Genomic DNA, 14495 nt, shown 5'->3' on the forward strand with positions numbered 1-14495 from the left:
AAACTAAAGGCTCCTTTTTCCCCAAAACAGTCCTCCTTATTCACAATAAAATAAAACTATTCTTCTCGAAAATCAAAAGCCCTTTCTCCTCTTCGGAGGTAATACTTATGCAAACGCCCCATGACTCTAGGTCTACCCTGCCTCTTCATCTTCCCACAATTTCATATATGCAAATTGAGTACCCTGAGGTAGGATTGTCAGTGTGACCACTGTCACGTAGAAAGCATAACGGCCGGATCAATTCCTTTCCTGAGGAAGAGAACAAGTGTTGGTGAAAAGGGTGACCCCATGTTGCTTTCCCATAATGAAAACTAGGATAGCTTTACTTATAGAATGTACAAGCAACCTGTGGGGTTCCAACCCGGAACGCTTGCGGACAGACCCTTAAACATAGTGCTTCTGCATACATGGCCCTTCGAATCCCCTCCTGCATCCTTTGCTTCTCACCTACAAGGATAGCTATCATTAGCTTGATGATTGTGAATAATAAAACAAAAATGTTCAATCAAACGTAAACGTTGCCTTCATTCATTTTATAAAACTACAGAACAAGTGTGAAAAGGATTTATGCCTGATACATAGTCAATATACAATTTCCCGCTCAACCCATAGGCTTGGCACAGTTTTTGAGGGCTTCCTTTCATCGCAATCGGGTATTGGCCCCTTCTCAGGTCACAAGACCCATGCTTTCCACCGCCCAATTGCACTATCAAGACTCCACAAGCCCGCCCTTTACACTGAAAACCCGATCCCTTTGTAATTTTGGAAAATTTGGAAAACATATGAAAACACAGGGAATCCTGCCCCGATCTCTCAAGCCGGACCTCAAATATTATATGTTGGAGTCTACAAATATCGTCAGGTCTGGCCTATTGCATATCGGAATATTCACAAGCCTGGGGCTCCGTCGATCATGATATGCGATAAGGCTTTGGACCCGAAAATATATAAATCATATTTGATAACTCGATGGGTCTGCTATATCGCTGTGCGTGTTATGTATAAGGCCCAGGCTCCACCGATATGCGATATGTGATTAGGGCCGGACCCGACAATGTATACAATGCGGTTCATTGTGTCAGTGGGTCCAGAGGCAAGGGATGCGCCATATATACATAAACCTTGGACTTAGGCCAATTGCAATATGCGACAAGCTTTGCGAACCCGACAATATATATATTGTGGTTCATAATGCCATCGGGTCCGGGGACTTATGGCATGCATTACACGCCCAGGATGAATGCGATGAGCGAAAGAGGGAGGATATACGTATTTTGTGAAGGGTTTCCCTTTGTAAAGGGATTATAACGAGACAATGATGCGATGAAGGGTTTTGGAAGCTGTTATAGACATATTTGGGCACTGTAACCCCAATCATACATGTCCATCAAAAAAGGGCTTCTAAGTCCCTAAAAGTGTTGCTTCATACCCTAAAGGAGCAAGGTCAGCTGATTGCATCATCTCCCAGAAGTTCTCCATGAAAAACTACTCAAAACTGGTCAAAGCAGGACCATAGAGACTACCCAGTGCTAAAGGTGCGATGCATCTCACCTCCCACATGCAAAAAGTGCGATGCGTACTAGAAATCCCTTCTATAAGGTGCGATGAGCGAGAGCAGACAAATGGCACGAGCAGTTTGCTAGGTGGAAACCCAGAGAATCTTCTAGAAACTGCTCATTTGACACTTGCCTCTCTGAGTTCGCCGAGGGATGAGTAAGGGATCTAAAATATCCATGTGGAACCAAGAACTATCAGTGAAATGACACTAATCAAAATCCCAAAAGCTGACTCACTCCCCTGTAAACATGTATATATGGATCCCTCATCCAAGAGATCCAAGAGGCTGGAATTTTGTAATTTGCAAGGAAGTGTTGTTGGTTTCTCTTTGAAGACATTGTTGGGTGATCTTGCTTTGTATGAGGTGAAGAGGGCTTTCATACTGGGAGGATGGCACTGGGTTAGACCAAGTGGTTGTAATTCTCTCTTCTACTACTTTTACTAATAAAGCTATTTGAGTTTTCCTCCATATTCTTGTGTATCTCTGAATATTGTGTGGATATATGCATTTGTATGGTCAATATATATCTGATCATATATTGTTTACAGTGAAAGATCTCTATGCTTTGATGGTATTATGTTGCTAAGAATCTACAAGTGTTCTTTGAAGTGGGACAAGTAAGGAAGCAGTGGCGAGATTCTATCAAAGGGGAAAGGAAACAAGCAAGGAGCCAAGCGGAAGACTGAGGTTGGTACTCTCTGCTTCTTTCCCATCTCTCTCTCCTAAAGGAAAAACAAGTGACTTTAATGTGTTTGTTTCTAAGATAGCTACCCATCTTAGTGGGACTAGCAGCTCTGCATAGACACTAGATTTCCTGATAACAAAATGGCAACTTCACTAGGGAGTGATTAGTTTGATTGCTTGTCTCTATTTGTTTGATTCATAAACCACAGACGGAGCCTGAAGTCAAGCCAGCTAGCCTTCGAACTGCATTTGCTATGCAAGTGCAAAGTAGATCAACGCTGCTTCAGTCAATCTCCGGGTTTGTTTATGAACTGAACAATTGACTTGCAAACACCATAAGTGCCCTAGAGGTAGCTTGAGTAACCTCATTAGATCGGCCCTATACTTTGTAGTTACTGACTATCATTTGCTCGGCCTAAATCCCTGAACTAAACTACAAACTGTGACCAAAAACCAAGTTAAAGTCTCGTCCCTGGACCATCACACCTTGTCTTCTTGGAAATCTGGATGCATCACACCTCCCGTGTGCAGTAGGTGAGATGCATCCCTGTTTCCCTTTGTTACAGGTGCGATGATCAGACAAGACTAGATCTGCCTCCAGATTTTGGTTTTTTCTTCACTGTCTTCAGTTTTATTTAGGAGTTTTGTTGTCTATGATCAGTAGACCATTATAGAAACCCCCTTCCTTTGCATCATTCAGCCTCCATAGTACAAAGATTTTTGAATGTTTTTATGTATTTTTCGCCATTCATAGTTCTCATTTACAAAATAGTAGCTTAATAGAACTGTCGTCTTTTGATTTGAAAGTGTCGAAAGTGTCATTTTTAGTTAAAGAAAAGAATACTTCTCTTTTTGATAATCGATTACACTGTTACTCTTCTATTTGATCTGAATTTATAAGTATTTCAAGTGTCAAAAGCAATTTTCAATTCAAAATCGCAAAGTGTCATCTTGCCTTCCTGTCGTTTTTTGAAAAGAAAATCATTAGTATTGTTGCTTTGGAAGAAGAGATAATTCAGATCTGTATTTAGCATTCTTTTTGTCATTCACACATTAAGAAAGCAGAAAACAAATACATGCACATGCATTTGCATTTACACTGCTTGTTGATTTTGATTTAGGATAGTGCATCTAGTGTGTGCTCTCTTCTCTATGTTGAAAGGATTTCATTTCTCTTTCCTTAGTAGCTAGGATTTTCATTGCAAAAAGAAGATTAAAGGACTGTTTATCATCTACGATTGCATTTTAGGAATTGTATATCTACATCATGCAGTGAACCTGAAAGGCAAATTTCTTAAGAAAGATCAACTGTAAAATAAATTCAATGGCCATAAAAATTCTTTGGAACCTAACGCACAACATCTAGAAGTCTAGGCTAGAGAGTATTCCGGTGTCGTAAAGCCTGGTAACTGTTGCTTTCATCGTAGGTTGGGTGATTCCTCCTCTTTGAGATGACAAGTGCTAGTACGGACTTGTGCTCCCACGTACCGTCGAGTATATATTGGGAGACCACAATAGGCTATATCCTGTATCCTTAGGAATCCGTGTCTGCCACCCTATCGATCGCAATGCACTGAACACAGCATTTGGGAAGATTGACTTCCGTATCGTAAAAAGTATTCTACAGTTTTGCGATGGGTTTGGTAATCCCTCTGTCTAGATTTCCAAAGTAGTCTCTTTCATTCCTTTTCAAACTCCTTAAAGGAAAAGGTCCATCTGAGCACTTGTCACTTCAGGCTCATTAAAAATTGAAGGTGACTAGAGTCATCTTTAGCTTTTTCTCGACTCTTAAAAATTGAAAAAGCAAGTTGTGTCAAAGCATCTAAAATTCATTTAATTTAGAATAAGATTTTTCCCCTCTTATTTTGAGTTGATCAAATAATCCGCAATCGTGGAAGAAAGTCAATCAAAACCCTGTCGTTCGCGGAGACTGACGAGTCAACCGTCTTTGACTCCGAAAACCAAACCATTTCGGGCCAAGCAAACTCGTTTAACTGGGTCAAAGTCTCCTGGTTTGTTTGAAACTTGTGTTTCAACATCCTCTGAGACTCTAGTTACTCCAACCATTTTTGGTATCCCTGCCTCTATAGAAGAAGTTCCACAGTTACAAGAGGACATTAGAACTGATCCTAGTGTAAAAGTAAACACTTCTATTCCTGAACCAGCTCCATGCAGGGTTGATTCGGAAGGTGTTACCCCTCCAGCATACGTCGCTGCAGAATCTATACCTTCTTCGACACCAGAAATATTTTACGGACCTGACGGTCTGCCTCTTCCACCTGGATTGATTACTATAGAAGAGATTACAGAGGATCTTCTATCCAGTACTCCATCGTATTTTGGGACTAGGATCCACCTATATCCTTCTACTTCAGAAGTTAATACCCCTTCATTGCAAGTTCCTGTAGAAGCACTGGGAAGTCTTTTGGATAGACTCAATATGTCTGGACAACCATCAACATCTAGAACTATCTTGTCTAATACAGCGGTAGCAGAACCTTCTGCCACCACTCCGACGATGTTTGCTGGTACACCATCTGTCCCAACTAGCTCTCAATCGCTAGAAGGAGTCCATCCAGGGACTGTTTCGACAGTATGGTCTGTTCCCATTTGTTCATCCGAAATAGTATCTGGAATCTCTTATGTTGAATCTCAACAAATTGATCCTCCACAATAATATCAATTTGGGTAGTCTGGTCTCCAAAGGCCAATCATTGCCTTGAGCACTGGATTGCCGCCATATGGAGGGCACTACACCCTTTCATTGTTCCCTCCGGGAGAAAAACCATATGAGAGTTCACAACCGAGTTCGGGTCAAATTGGAATCACATCCAGTGCTTGGGTGCCAATACTGCCTCAACAACCAAGAGTTGTATACTCAATGCAACCGATTCTACCTATGTCAAATATCCCCACTACACCAACTATTGTGACAGTGTCGCAAGTACAAGCATTGCCTGTTGTATGCCAACCTCAAGTTTCTCAGGTCGTTGTACAACAGCCTCTTGTCTCTGTGACACAACCGCAATTTCCAGTTAGTGGCTCCTTAACTGGAATGACTCAGGCTCAAACGGGTACTATTACCCCTCATCTTGGTCAAATATCCAATATTGGGCAACAGAAAATGGTTTCACAACCATGGCTGGTGCAACATCAACAACCGCAATTCCAACAAGCTTACCAAGGACCTGAGTAGCAAAACTTTGCAGGTAATGAGCAACCGTATATTCAAAATGGCTATCACCAATCGTCTCAAATCGGTTATGCCCAACCACCTTATCAAAGTTATCAGCATCAAATACATTATGCAGGTATGCAAAGACCCACTGCTCAGGTGATCCCATCTTATCATGGGTACGCTTCACCAAACCTGAATCAATAGTTTCCCTTCGTGGGGACTCTAGAGTTACCAGATCTAAATCGGCTAACGAACGATCCAATCACTTATGCCCCTTGGTGGCCGACGATTCCTCATAAGCTTCCGTCAGATATTCCTAAATTTAATGGAAATCCAGGTGAAGACCCGTCGAATCATGTGATGACCTTTCATCTGTGGTGTTCATCCAACACTCTCAATGATGATTCGATTCGACTTCACCTTTTTCAGCGAACGTTAATTGGTCCAGTAGCAATATGGTACATTGAATTGCCTAGAGCTTCATTTGATAACTTCAGCGCCCTTGCCATAACCTTTTAAACCCATTTTCAATTACCAATAAGCTATGAAACAGGAACAGAGCTTCTTACGAATTTCAAGCAAACGACGACCACTCACATATCCGATCATATTCATGAATGGCGACATCATTGTAGAATGGTAAAAACATATGTCCTTGATAAGCTACTAGCTGAATGGTTTATTAGGCCTTTGTTACCTTCTATAACAGAAGATGTGGCGAAGGAAGGGGTTGTCACTGAAGAGCAGGTGATTGCTCGTGCGCAATATCTAGACTTGATCTATACTCAATCTGGCACGCTCTATGAAAAGATCCCTGATGCTCCGAGACCAGAATTTTCCATTCCTCCACCTCCTAAATAAAACAAAGACTCTCATGCTGGCGATGGCGTGATAGGTATGACGAGCATGAAATTGACAAAGGTTACATCTTAGAAAGCCCATAAGATTTCTGACCAAAATGCAAATGAAGAAATTCTAGCCTCAGAGGTTAATGTCGTGTCAACTGACAAAGGCAAAGAACCAAAGCAACCAGGAGGCAAGAAGAAAGGGAAGAGCAAAATGAGGAAACATGATGATTTGTCTCCTGAAAAATTTTCTGAAAACCCTTCTAGGCAAAAGAAACCTACTCAGCCATGCCTCATATGCGATGAGGATCATTGGATGAGAGATTGTCCATATAAAGCTGAAGTTAAGAAATTCTTTAAGAATTAAAAAACCTTAGCAGTATTGACTGATCCGTTTCCAAACCTAGGAACCAATCTGGTTGCTAGTGACAATGCTTCCCCATCCCAAATCCTTATGCTGTCCATTTCAAAACAGAAAAATGATGCTTTGATATCGAAAAGGAATAAAGATTACGGGAATCCACAGCTATCAAACAACAAGGCTACTGATCAACCTAGTAGTTCGACAACAACTTCGACTGAAGTTGTGCCACCCATCATTCCTGAGCTAACGATAAACCTGCCAAAGGGAGTAGTACACAAATCAACATTTAATCCTCGTGCCAGAGTGGCACAGAATTATAATATAGTATAGGACCTGGCTAAATCGCCACCCACTATGTCGACACTTGAGGTACTGCAAAATTGCCCCTCCCAAAAGCAAGCTTTATTATCAGCAATAGGTGGGATTGACCCAGCGGATTCTAATCTTGTGGCCTTTAATCATAAAGGATATGAACCTTAGTTACCAGCTCAACTCGCTTTCCTCATTCAAGTGAAAGCTCTCAACAAAACTGTTCATCAAACAATTATTGATGAGGGGGCATCTACATATATTATGTCAATGAGTTGCTAGAAAACTTTAGGCTCACCACTCTTGTGTTGACATACTTCAGAAAGATTGCATTTCCCTTCCAAGGAGGAATTACAATCGTCGACCAACAAACATTTCTCCCCAATAGTTCACAAGTTACAGGAAGCATTCCAATGATCCATGGAAGCTCTCAATCACTTCAAAATGTCAGAGTAGGCCTCCTAAAGGACACTGCCTTAATGGGTACTTTCGCCCTACCGCCTCCGAGTAATCTGGCGGAAGTGACCACGGTGGGAACTTGCAATATGATATCTTCTATATCTAAAAGATTCGAAAGATTCTTGAACATTTTGTCAGCATGGATCATCGCCATTTTAGAAATATTGTAGCAATGAATTTTCTTGGCCTCGGGGGCAAACCCAAATCAACGCTCATCGAGTGTTTAGATAGATAAGTCCAAGGAATATGGCACCTCTTCAAATCCTTGGTCGCATGTACATTCTGCAAATGAAGGAATTGTTCAATCAATGATCATAGAGGGGGTACCATGGGAAGATTACCACCATCATTCCCATCTTCTGGATTACCACGAAGATTATTCCAGCAACCTTAATCATCCTTCATCTTTTGATTTTCGATCAAATACTGTAAATACGGTGGATTATGAGGATAGTTATTTTACTATGTCAACCTCATTAAAAAATGAAACAACTCCCTTTCCAAATCGAGTCTTTGATTACAATCTTGTAAAATCCAAGTCGATTCTTTCAAAGATTTCGAAGGTAAACCTTCATTCCAACCACCACGTTGAATGCAATGAAGCTTGGGGGGCATGCACCTCGATTTGCGTCATTATACTGGGGGCATTCGAGCTTATAACAAGCATAGTTTCTCGTTTCAAGCTTGTGTAAACATGAAACTAAATCTAAGCATATGTTGTCGCATGGTTCAAGCTCATTAAAAAATGAACCAGGCCATGAGCAGTTTTACGCAAAGTTCAAGCTCGTTAAAAAATAAACCTAGCAACAAGCAGTTTTAATCGAAGTTCAAGCTCGTTAAAAAATAAACCTAGCAATGAGCATATGTTCCACCAGAGTTTAACCTCGTTAAAAAATGAACCCACCTCCGGTAAATAACCATTACGATCGCATTATTATCAGCTTTTAAGCCTTGGTCGTGTTCTTACCATCACCTTCACTCTTTTTTAGCCGATCATACGCCTCCATTTGATTGTTTACCCCTTTTGAGGAACAGTTGCAAAGAGTGATCCTATTAACCACCTTCCTTACACTGCCGTGATTGAAAAGTTCCAAACATTACGTGGAACCAGCTGCTATCCGAAAACATCACTTGTTCCTCAAAAAACGAGTCTCCTTCAAGCTCTTTTCATCTGACTCATAAAATATGAAAAGATTGCTAAGCAATTGGCCCCTCCAGCTCGTTAAAGTGATTGGAAGTGCTATCCCTCCTCTAGATTTTAATCTTTTTGGACCTAAGGGATTATTACACAAAAAGATCGAGCGTTTGTCTTGTTTGGCTTGTTAAAACTATCGAAAAGTCATCCCTTTCGCATTGTTTTATACTTTTTCGGACTTAAGGGATTATATTACGAAAAAGGAATATTGGAGTCTTCTTTCCATCTCTTTTCAGACTCTCTAAAATTGAAAAGAACCGAGTTATCCTTGTCGTTAAACTCGTTAAAACAATAGCGACAAACTTGTCCATTCAGACAAGAGCGAGTTTCACTATCGCTAGGCTCGTTAAAACATAGCGACGAGTTTGCCCGAAGGGAAAATTATAGAACAAGCATATGTTATCCTCCTCAAGCTTGACAAAAATAAAGAGGTACTGGTCAGAAATGACTGGGGAAAATTGGGAAGAAAACTTGAAGAAACTTTATTGGTAGCAGGTCACTCTTGAACATGACACTTTCACTCCATCACCATGATTGAGTCGAGTTGGGTTATTCCGTTCAACGGCCATATCACCATTAGTCCACCATTAGTTTTGTGTCGTAGATGTGGGATCCATCAATGCCCTCCTACGACGAGTGACTTCTTGTTGACATCAGCTCACTATCCAAGAAGCTGACCTAGGAACAGCCCTTTCAGTACTTTGAAGCTTGCACGCCTCAATGGCAAGTTTCTCACTTCCGGCAACAGGTTTACATTAATGACCTTCGACCGAAAGAATTTCTGTGGTGTTCAACATCAACTCATGTATTCACACCATGTGGATTGTACTGCAGTACCTTGAGGGACATCATCATCAACGGTGATTCCTCTCGCGCCTGTTAACAGCTTACATCATTGGCTAGTAATCAGGCGATGTCTTTCCATGTTCGACATCAGAACATCTATTCACATGGATCGACTTGTACTTCGGGCGAATATTGAACGAGTTTCGAAGACCCCGGATCTAGTTTCATCCATCCGGGCTGCAATATATTCAGAAGAATAAAGACATCAAATGTACATCATTGCTGCACAGATAATCATCCAAACTAAGGGATGATGGCTCCACCAGAATCATCAGTCTGCACACAGACGGTTGTCTGTCCTATGTACATGAAAATGAATTTATCAAAGCTGAGCATGGGAATGCCCACCTCAGCTAGATCATGAAAAATATTGTGAAGATAATGTATTTTATTGTATCTTATTATAGGTCACCTTCTAGTTCGAAAAACCTCGGATCCTCATTATAAAGCATTTCACCTAACATCAAAAGGATTTACGACCTCATGCTTTAGGGGGCAACTGTTATAGACATATTTGGGCACTGTAACCCCAAACGTACATGTCCATAAACCAAGGGCTTCTAAGTCCCTAAAAGTGTTGTTTCATACCCTAAAGGAGCAAGGTCAGCTGATTACATCATCTCCCAGAAGTTCTCCATGAAAAACTACCTAGAACTGGTCAAAGCAAGACCATACAGACTGCCCAGTGCTAAAGGTGCGATGCATCTCACCTACCTCATGCAAAAATTGTGATGCATACTGGAAATCCCTTCTAAAAAGAGTGATGAGCGAGAGCAAACAAATGACACAAGTAGTTTGCTAGGTGGAAACCCAAAGAATCTTCTAGAAACTGCTCATTTACAGTGAAAGATCTCTATGCTTTGATGGTATTATGTTGCTATGAATCTATAGGTGTTCTTTGAAGTGGGGCAAGTAAGGAAGCAGTGGCGAGATTCTGTCAAAGGGGAAAGGAAACAAGCAAGGAGCCAAGCAGAAGACTGAGGTTGGTACTCTCTGCTTCTTTCCCATCTCTCTCTCCAAAAGGAAAAGCAAGTGACTTTAATCTGTTTGTTTCTAAGATAGCTACCTGTCTTAGTGGGAATAGCAGCTCTGCATAGACACTAGATTTCCTGATAAAAAAATGACAACTCCGTTGAGGAGCGATTAGTTTGATTGCTTGTCTCTATTTGTTTGATTCATAAACCACAGACGGAGCCTAAAGTCAAGCCAGCTAGCCTTCGAACTGCATTTGCTATGCAAGTGCAAAGTAGATCAATGCTGCTTCAGTCAATCTCCGGTTTGTTTATGAACTAAACAATTGACTTGCAAACACCCTAAGTGCCCTATAGGTAGCTTGAGTAACCTCATTAGATTGGCCCTATACTTTATAGTTACTGACTATCATTTGCTCGGCCTAAATCCCTGAACTAAACTGCAAATTGTGAGCAAAAACCAAGTTAAAGTCTCGTCCCTGGACCATTACACCTTGTCTTCTTGGCAATCTGGATGCATCGCACCTCCCGTGTGCAATAGGTGAGATGCATCCTTGTTTCCCTGTGTTACAGGTGCGATGATCAGACAAGACTAGATCTGCCTCCAGATTTTGGTTTTTTCTTCACTGTCTTCAGTTTTATTTAGGAGTTTTGCTATCTATGATCTGTAGACCATTGTAGAAACCCCCTTCCTTTGCATCATTCAACCTCCATTGTACAAAGATTTGTGAATGTTTTTATGTATTTTTCGCCATTCACAGTTCTCATTTACAAAATAGTAGCTTAATCGAACTATCGTCTTTTGATTTGAAAGTGTTGCAAGTGTTGTTTTCAGTCAAAGAAAATAATACTTCTCTTTTTCATAGTCAATTACACTGTTACTCTTGTATTTGATCTGAATTTATAAGTATTTCAAGTGTCGAAAGCAGTTTTCAATTCAAAATCGCAAAGTGTCGTCTTGCCTTCCTGTTGTTTTTTGAAAATAAAATCGTTAGTATTGTCGCTTTGAAAGAAGAGATAATTCAGATTTGTATTTAGCATTCTTTTTGTCATTCACACATTAAGAAAGCGGAAAACAAATACATGCACATGCATTTGCATTTAGACTGCTTGTTGATTTTGATTTAGGACAGTGCATCTAGTGTGTGCTCTCTGCTCTATGTTGAAAGGATTTCATTTCTCTTTCCTTAGTAGCTAGGATTTTCATTGCAAAAAGAAGATTAAATGACTATTTATCATCTTAGATTGCATTTTAGGAATTGTATATCTACATCACGCGGTGAACCTGAAAGGAAAATTTCTTAAGAATGATCAACTGTAAAATAAATTCAATGAACATAAAAACGCTTTGGAACCTAACGCACAACATTTAGAAGTTTAGGCTAGAGACGTATTCCGGCGTCATAAAGCCTGGTAACTGTCGCTTTCATCGTAGGTTGGGTGATTCCTCCTCTTTGAGATGACAAGTGCCAGTACAAACTTGTGCTCCCACATACCGTCGAGTATATATTGGAAGACCACAATAGGCTATATCCTTTATCCTTAGGAAGCCATGTCTGCCACCCTATCGATTGCGATGCACTGAACACAGCATTCGGGAAGATTGACTGCCGTACCATAAAAAGTATTCTGCAGTTTTGCGACTGGTTTGGTAATCCCTCTGTCTAGATTTCCAAAGTAGTCTCTTTCATTCCTTTTCAAACTCCTTAAAGGAAAAGGTCCATCTGAGCACTTGTCACTTCAGGCTCACTAAAAGTCGAAGGCGACTAGAGTCATATTTAGCTTTTTCTCGACTCTTAAAAATTGAAAAAGCAAGTTGTGTCAAAGCGTCTAAAATTCATTTAATTCGGAATAACATTTTTCCCCTCTTATTTTGAGTTGATCAAATAATCCGCAATCATGGAAGAAAGTCAATCAAAACCTCGTCGTTCATGGAGACTGATGAGTCAACCGTCTTTGACTCCGGAAACCAAACCATTCCGGGCCAAGCGAACTCGTTTAACTGGGTCAAAGTTTCCTGGTTTGTTTGAAACTTGTGTTTCAACATCCTCTGAGACTCTAGTTACTCCAATGATTTCTGGTATCCCTACCTCTACAGAAGAAGTTCTGCAGTTACAAGAGGACATTAGAACTAATCCTAGTGTAATAGTAAACACTTCTATTCCTGAACCAACTCCATCCAGGGTTGATTCGGAAGGTGTTACCCCTCCAGCATTTGTCACTACGGAATCTATACCTTCTTCGACACCAGAAATATTTTACGGACCTGACGATCTACCTCTTCCACCTGGATTGATTGCTATAGAAGAGATTACGAAGGATCTTCCATCCAGTACTCCATCACATTTTGGGACTGGGATCCACCTATATCCTTCTACTTCAGAAGTTAAGACCCCTTCATCGTAAGTTCTTGTAGAAGCACTGGGAAGTCTTTTGGATAGACTCAATATGTCTTGACAACCATTGACATCTAGGACTGTCTCATCCGATACAGCGGTAGCAGAACCTCCTGCCACTACTTTGACGATGTTCGCTGGTACACCATCTATCCCAGCTAGCTCTCAACCACTAGAATGATTCCACCTAGGGACTGTTTCGACAGTATGGTCTGTTCTCGTTTGTTCATCCGGAATAGTATCTGGAATCTCATATGTTGAATCTCAACATATTGATCCTTCACAACAATATCAATTTGGGCAGTCTGGTCTCCAAAGGCCAATCATTCCCTTGAGCACTGGATTGCCACCATATGGAGGGCACTACACCCTTTCATTGTTCCCTTCGGGAGAACAACCATATGAGAGTTCACAACCGAATTCGGGTCAAATTGGAATCACATCCAGCGGTTGGGTGCCAATACTACCTCAACAACCAAGAGTTGTATACTCAATGCAACCGATTCTACCTGTGTCAAATATCCCCACTACACCAGCTATTGTGATAGTGTCGCAAGTACAAGCATTGCCTATTGTATGCCAACCTCAAGTTTCTCAGGTCGTTGTACAACAGCCTCTTGTCTCCGCGACACAACCGCAATCACCAGTTAGTGGCTCCTTAACTGGAGCGACTCAGGCTCAAACAGGTACTATTACCCCTCATCTTGGTCAAATATCCAGTATTGGGCAACAGCAAATGGTTTCACAACCATGGCTGGTGCAACATCAACAATCGCAATTCCAACAAGCTTACCAAGGACCTGAGCAGCAAAACTTTGCAGGTAATGGGCAGCCGTATATTCAAAACGGTTATCACCAATCGTCTCAAATCGGTTATGCCCAACCACCTTATCAAAGTTATCATCATCAAATACATTATGCAAGTATGCAAAGACCCACTGCTCAGGCGATCCCATCTTATCCTAGGTACGCTTTGCCGAACCTGAATCAATAGTTTCCCTTCGTGGCGACTCTAGAGTTACCAGATCTAAATCGGCTAATGAACGATCCAATCTCTTATGCCCCTTGGTGGTCAGCGATTCCTCATAAGCTTCCGTCAGATATTCCTAAATTTAATGGAAATCCGGGTGAAGACCCGTCGAATCATGTGATGACCTTTCATCTGTGGTGTTCATCCAATACTCTCAATGATGATTCGATTCGACTTCGCCTTTTTCAACAAACATTAACTGGTCCGGCAACAAAACGGTACATTGAATTGCCTAGAGCTTCATTTGATAACTTCAGCGCCCTTGCCACAACCTTTTTAACCCATTTTCAATTACCAATAAGCTATGAAACAGGAACAGAGCTTCTTACCAATTTCAAGCAAACGACGACCTCCGATCATGGTCATGAATGGCGATGTTGTCGTAGAATGGTAAAAACATATGTCCCTGATCAGCTACTAGCTTAATGGTTTATTAAGTCTTTGTTACGTTCTATAACAGAAGATGTGGCGAAGCGAGGGGTTGTCACTGAAGAGCAGGTGATTTCTCGTGCGCAATATCTAGACTTGATCTATACTCAATCTGGCATGCTCTATGACAAGATCTTTGATGCTCCGAGACTAGAATTTTCTATTCCTCCTCCTCCTAAATCAAACAAAGACTCTCATGTCGGCAATGGTGTGATAGGTACGATGAGCACG

Source organism: Pinus tabuliformis, chromosome 6 (assembly GCF_031772625.1).
Source record: "Pinus tabuliformis cultivar Carrire ecotype Pingquan chromosome 6, CPIR1, whole genome shotgun sequence".
Taxonomy (NCBI): Eukaryota; Viridiplantae; Streptophyta; class Pinopsida; order Pinales; family Pinaceae; genus Pinus; species Pinus tabuliformis.